Genomic DNA, 6601 nt, shown 5'->3' with positions numbered 1-6601 from the left:
TTTTTGACAATGTGGTCGTCAGCCTCTGTGATGACCTCTCGATGATGTCCCCTACCTCCTAGTATTCACACTCTTGTGTAGTTCCTTCCTATGTTGTATCAGGGTTGGGTTGAGTGGCCAATAGAATACGGCAGAAGTGATGGTGTGTCACGTCTGAGATTAGATATAAAAAACACTGCACTCATGCCTGTAATGCCAACACTTTGGGAGGCCAAGGCCAGTGGATTGCTTTAGCCCAAGAGTTCCAAGACCAGCCTAGGCAACATGGTGAAACCCCATTTCTAACAAAAATACAAAAATTAGCCAGGCTTGGTGGCACATGCCTGTAATCCCAGCTACTCAGGAGGCTGAAGTGGGTGAATCATCTGAGCCTGGGAAGTCAAGGCTGCAGTGAGCCCTGATTGTGCCACTGCACTCCAGCCTGGGCAACAGAGTGAGACCCTATCTCAAAAAACAAAAACAGGACAGGCGTGGTGGCTCACGCCTGTAATCCCAGCACTTTGGGAGGCCGAGGTGGGCGGATCACAAGGTCAGGAGATCGAGACCATCCTGGCTAACACAGTGAAACCCCGTCTCTACTAAAAATACAAAAAATTAGCCGGGCGTGGTGGCGGGCGCCTGTAGTCCCAGCTACTCGGGAGGCTGAGGCAGGAGAATGGCGTGAACCTGGGAGGCAGAGGTTGTAGTGAGCTGAGATCACGCCACTGCACTCCAGCCTCGGCGACAGAGCGAGACTCTGTCTCAAAAAAAAAAAAAGCAGCAGCATTTAGGCCGGGCACGCTGGCTCATGCCTGTAATCCCAGCACTTTGAGAGGCTGAGGCGGGCAGATCACGAGGTCAGGAGTTCAAGACCAACCTGGCCAATGTGGTGAAACCTCATCTCTACTAAAAATACAAAAAATTAGCCAGGTGTGGTGGTGCGCGCCTGTAGTCCCAGCTGTTTGATAGGCTGAGGCAGGAGAATCACTTGAACCTGGGAGGCGGAGGTTGCAGCGAGCCGAGATCTTGCTACCGCACTCCAGCCCGGGTGACAGTGCGAGACTCCATCTCAAAAAAAAAAAAAAAAAGCAGCATTTAAACTGGACCTGAAGAAGGATAGGGAGGAGCCAGCCTTGTGAAAGGAAGCAGGAGACAAGTTGCAGATGGAGGGGTCAGTATGCAGGAGGCTGGGAATTCCAGGGAAAAAGGAGCAGGAGCTCCGCTTGCTGGAACATCAAAGAGGAGAGGAGCTAGATGGGGTTGGAGAGGTGGGCAGGGCTAAGTCACAGCGCTCTAGGGACAAGAAGGGGCAGGAAGGGACTAACACACTCATTCAGCTCTCTGCTTGGTGAGAGCTCCTATGTATGCCCCTCCTGGCCTCAGCCATCACCCACCAGCTCCTATGCACAGTGAGGCAGAGGTGCCAACATTTCCCTGAAGCGCAGAACTCTGAATACTCTTATGGAGGAATCGTTTACTCATTCATTTAGTCAATCAGTAAATTGCCTGTGGAGCACCAGCTGAGCACCGGAGGGAAACGATAGTAAGCAAAAACCAGACAGAGAAGCTCCTGGCGCTTCCTGGTGAGGAAGATGGGTATAAACCAAATCACTACAGGAACAAATGTAAAAATAGAAAATGTGGTGAGTGCTGTGAAGTCAAATATAGGGAGCAGTTAAGAGCGTATACAGGGGGACCTAAACTAGCTTCAGGTCGGATAAGATATCCCTGAATGAATGGTGTGTGATCAGATCTGATGGGTGAGTAGGTGTTGACTGGGCAAAGTCAGGAAGGTAGAGAAAGAAGGAGAGAGAAAGGACTGGATTCCAGAACAAGGGAAACCACAAGCGCAGGCTGTGGATGGGAAGGAGGTATGTTCAAGTATCTAGAGGACTAAGCAGAGCTGAAGGAGTCTGTTTTTGCTCACCCCAGAGCCTGGTGGAACAGGCACTCAATATTTGTTGAATTAAGAAATGTCAGTTGAGGAGGTGGAGCTTGGCATGAGGTGAGTCAGACCATGCAAGACCTTGTAAGGCTGTGGTCAAGAGCTTGGATTTTATTCCAAGGGCCGTGGGAAGCCATTGAAGGCTATTCAACAGGGGGTGGAAGGGTGGCATGATCAGATAGGCAGTTTTTTTTTTTTTTTTTTTTTGAGACGGAGTCTTGCTCTGTGGCCCAGGCTGGAGTGCAGTGATGTGATCTCTGTTCACCATAACCTCTGCCTCCTGGGTTCCAGCAATTCTCCTGCCTCAGCCTCCCGAGTAGCTGGGACTACAGTCTCACACCACCACCTCTGGCTAATTTTTTTTTTTTTTGTTTTTTTTTTTTTTTTTTGAGACGGAGTCTCGCTCTGTCACCCAGGCTGGAGTGCAGTGGCGCGAACTCGGCTCACTGCAAGCTCCGCCTCTCGGGTTCATGCCATTCTCCTGCCTCAGCCTCCCAAGTGGCTGGGACTACAGGCGCCAGCCACCACGCCCGGCTAATTTTTTTATATTTTTCGTAGAGACAGGGTTTCACCATATTAGCCAGGATAGGATGGTCTCGATCTCCTGACCTCGTGATCCGCCTGCCTCGGCCTCCCAAAGTGCTGGGATTACAGGCGTGAGCCACCGCGTCCAGCCTAATTTTTGTATTTTTAGTAGAGATGGGGTTTCACCATATTGGTCAGGCTGGTCTCAAACTCCTGACCTCAGGGGATCCACCTGCCTCGGCCTCCCAAAGTGCTGGGATTACAGGCGTGAGCCACCACGCCCAGCCAGATAGGCTATGTTATTAGACCACTCTGGCTTTTTGGTGGGAAACTGACAGAAACTTGATTATAAACTGGAAGACAAACCAAGAAGTGATTGCTGAGGTGCAGATAAGAGATGATAGAGGCTCATGCTTAGGCGATAGAGATGGAGAGGAGTGTGTAACATAAATATACTTATTCATTCAAAGAACATTTATTGAGCATCTTGCTGGTCACAGTAGCTCACACCTGTAATTCCAGCATTTTGGGAGGTTGAGACGAGTGGACTGCCTGAGCTCAGGAGTTTGAGACCAGCCTGGGCAACCAGGTGGAAGCCTGCCTCAATAAAAAATATATATATGCAGGGCTGGGCATGGTGGCTCACGCCTGTAATCCCAGCACTTTGGGAGGCTGAGGTGGGCGGATCATGAGGTTAGGAGATCGAGACCATCCTGGCTAACATGGTGAAACCCCGTCTCTACTAAAAATACAAAAAATTCGCCAGGCGTGGTGGTGGGTGCCTGTAGTGCCAGATACTCGGGAGGCTGAGGCAGGAGAATGGCGTGAACCCAGGAGGCAGAGCTTGCAGTGAGCCTAGATTGTGCCACTGTACTCCAGACTGGGCGACAGAGCAAGGCTCCCTCTCAAAAAAAAAAAAATAATAATAAGCCGGGCGCGGTGGCTGACGCCTGTAATCCCAGCACTTTGGGAGGCCGAGGTGGGTGGATCACAAGGTCAGGAGATCGAGACCATCCTGGCTAACATGGTGAAACCCCGTCTTTACTAAAAATACAAAAATTAGCCAGGCGTGGTGGCGGGCGCCTGTAATCCCAGTTACTCAGGAGGCTGAGGCAAGAGAATGGCATGAACCCGGAGGTGGAGTGCAGTGAGCCGAGACCATGCCACTGCACTCCAGCCTGAGCGACAGAGTGAGACTCTGTCTCAAAAAAAAAATACACATATATATACATATATAATACATACACACATATATATACATATATACATATATACATATGTATATATATGTGAGCCACTGTCATAATTGTAATTGTAATTGTACATTTGTTTGTAATATTATTTAATTAATTACTAATAAAGTTCTATGAGGTAAGAACCATGTCAATTTTTGCTCATCTAAAAATCTCCAGCACCTCTGAGCCTGGTACATAATAGATGCTCAATAGATGTTTGTTGTTTGTTGTTTTTGTTTTTTTTGAGACAGGGTCTCACTCTGTCACCCAGGATGGAGTGCAGTGGCGTGATCTCAGCTCACTGCAACCTCAGCCTCCTGGGCTCAAGCGATCCTCCCATCTCAGCCTCCTGAGTAGCAGGGACTACAGGCATGCACCACCACACTGGGCCAATTTTTGCATATATATACACACACATATATACATATGTATACGTATACATATGTATACACATATATACATATGTACACACACATATATACATATGTATACATATACATATGTACACACACATACATATGTATACGTATACATATGTACACACACATATACATATGTATACGTATACATATGTACACATACATATATACATGTATACACATATATACATGTATACACATATATACATACGTATATGTATACATATGTATACACATATATACATGTATACACGTATACATATATACGTGTATACACATATATACAGGTATGCACGTATATGTGCATATGTATATGTATACATATGTATACACATATATATACATGTATACACGTATATATACATATGCAAAAATTGGTCCAGTGTGGTGGTGCATGCCTGTAGTCCCTGCTACTCGGGAGGCTGAGATGGGAGGATCGCTTGAGCCCAGGAGGCTGAGGTTGCAGTGAGCTGAGATCACGCCACTGCACTCCATCCTGGGCGACAGAGTGAGACCCTGTTTCAAAAAAAACAACAAACAACAAACATCTATTGAGCATCTATTATGTACCAGGCTCAGAGGTGCTGGAGATTTTTAGATGAGCAAAAATTGATATAGTTTTTACCTCATAGAACTTTATTAGTAATTAATTAAATAATATTACAAACAAATGTACAATTACAATTACAATTATGACAAACAGTGGTTCACTCCTACAATCCCGGCACTTTGGGAGGCCGAAGAGGGGGGATCTCTTGAGTCCAGGAGCCCGAGACCAGCCTGAGCAACATGGCGAAACCCTGTCTCTATAAAAAAATACCAAAAAAATAGTCAGATGTGGTGGTGCACACCTGTAGTCCCACTTACTCAAGAGGCTGAGTGGGAGGATTACTTGAGCCCAGGAGGTTGAGGCTGCAGTGAGCCATGATTGTGCCACTGCACTCCAGCCTGGGCAACAGAGTGAGACCCTGTCCCAAACAACAAAAAAACCCAAACCAAACTAAAATTTTAAAAGACAGTGAATAAGCTGGACACAGTGGCTCAAGCCTGTAATCCCAGCACTTTGGGAGGCCGAGGCAGGCAGATCACGAGGTCAGGAGATCGAGACCACCCTAGCTAACACGGTGAAACCCCGTCTCTACTAAAAATACAAAATTAGGCTGGGCGCGGTGGCTCACGCCTGTAATTTCAACACTTTGGGAGGCCGAGGCAGGCAGATCACCTGAGGTCAGGAGATTGAGACCATCCTAGCTAACACGGTGAAACCCTATCTCTACTAAAATTACAAAAAAATTTTTTAAAAATTAGCTGGGTGTGGTGGCGGACACCTGTAGTCCCAGCCACTCAGGAGGCTGAGGCAGGAGAATGGCATGAACCCGGGAGGCGGAGCTTGCAGTGAGCCGAGATCGTGCCACTGCACTCCAGCCTGGGTGATAGCGAGACTCCGTCTCACAAAAATAAAATAAAATAAAATAAAATAAAATAAAATAAGAATTAGCTGGGCGTGGTGGCACGAGCCTGTAATCCCAGCTACTTGGGAGGCTGAGGCAGGAGAATTGCTTAAACTCCAGAAGTGGAGGTTGCAGTGAGCCTAGATCGTGCCATAGCACTCCAGCCGGGGCAACAAGAGGAAACTGCATCTCAAAAACAAACAAACAAACAAACAAACAAACAAAAAAACAGTGAATAATGAAAGAGAAGTATGTGGTGTTAGGAGAATAATAAGGGATCCGACCTATTCAGAGAGATGAAAGAGGGGTGTTGGTCCTTTTCTCAGGGACAACGAGAAAGCAATATGGGAGCCGAGATTTGAAGGAGTAGGCATTAAGGTAGAGATGTGAGGGCCGGGGTGGTGGCTCACGCCTGTAAATCCCAGCACATTGGGAGGCCGAGGGGAGCGGATCACAGGAGGCCAGGAGTTCAAGAACAGCTTGGCCAACATGGTGAAACCCAGTCTCAGGCCAGGCGTGGTGGCTCACGCCTGTAATCCCAGCACTTTGGGAGGCCAAGGCGGGCGGATCACGAGATCAGGAGATTGAGACCATCCTGGCTAACACGGTGAAACCCTGTCTCTACTAAAAATACAAAAAAATTAGCCGGGCATGGTAGCAGGCACCTGTAGCCCCAGCTACTCAGGAGGCTGAGGCAGGAGAATGGCGTGAACCTGGGATGCGGAGCTTGCAGTGAGCCGAGATCACACCACTGCACTCTAGCCTGGGCGACAGAGTGAGACTCCATCTCAAAAAAAAAAGAAAGAAAGAAAGTAAAACCTGTCTCTACTAACAATACAAAAATTAGCTGGGTGTGGTGGCTCACATCTGTAATCCCAGCTACTCGGGAGGCTGAAGCACAAAAATCACTGGAACCCGGAAGGCAGAGTTTGCAGTGAGCCAAGATCATGTCATTGTACTCCAGCCTGGGTAACAGAGCGAGACTGTTTCAAAAAAATTTTTTTTAAAGAGGTGTGAGATTCCATGCAGAGGAAACAGCACACGTGA

Source organism: Pongo abelii, chromosome 1 (genome assembly GCF_028885655.2).
Source record: "Pongo abelii isolate AG06213 chromosome 1, NHGRI_mPonAbe1-v2.0_pri, whole genome shotgun sequence".
In the NCBI taxonomy this organism is placed as follows: domain Eukaryota; kingdom Metazoa; phylum Chordata; class Mammalia; order Primates; family Hominidae; genus Pongo; species Pongo abelii.
This window is presented reverse-complemented; position numbering follows the sequence as displayed.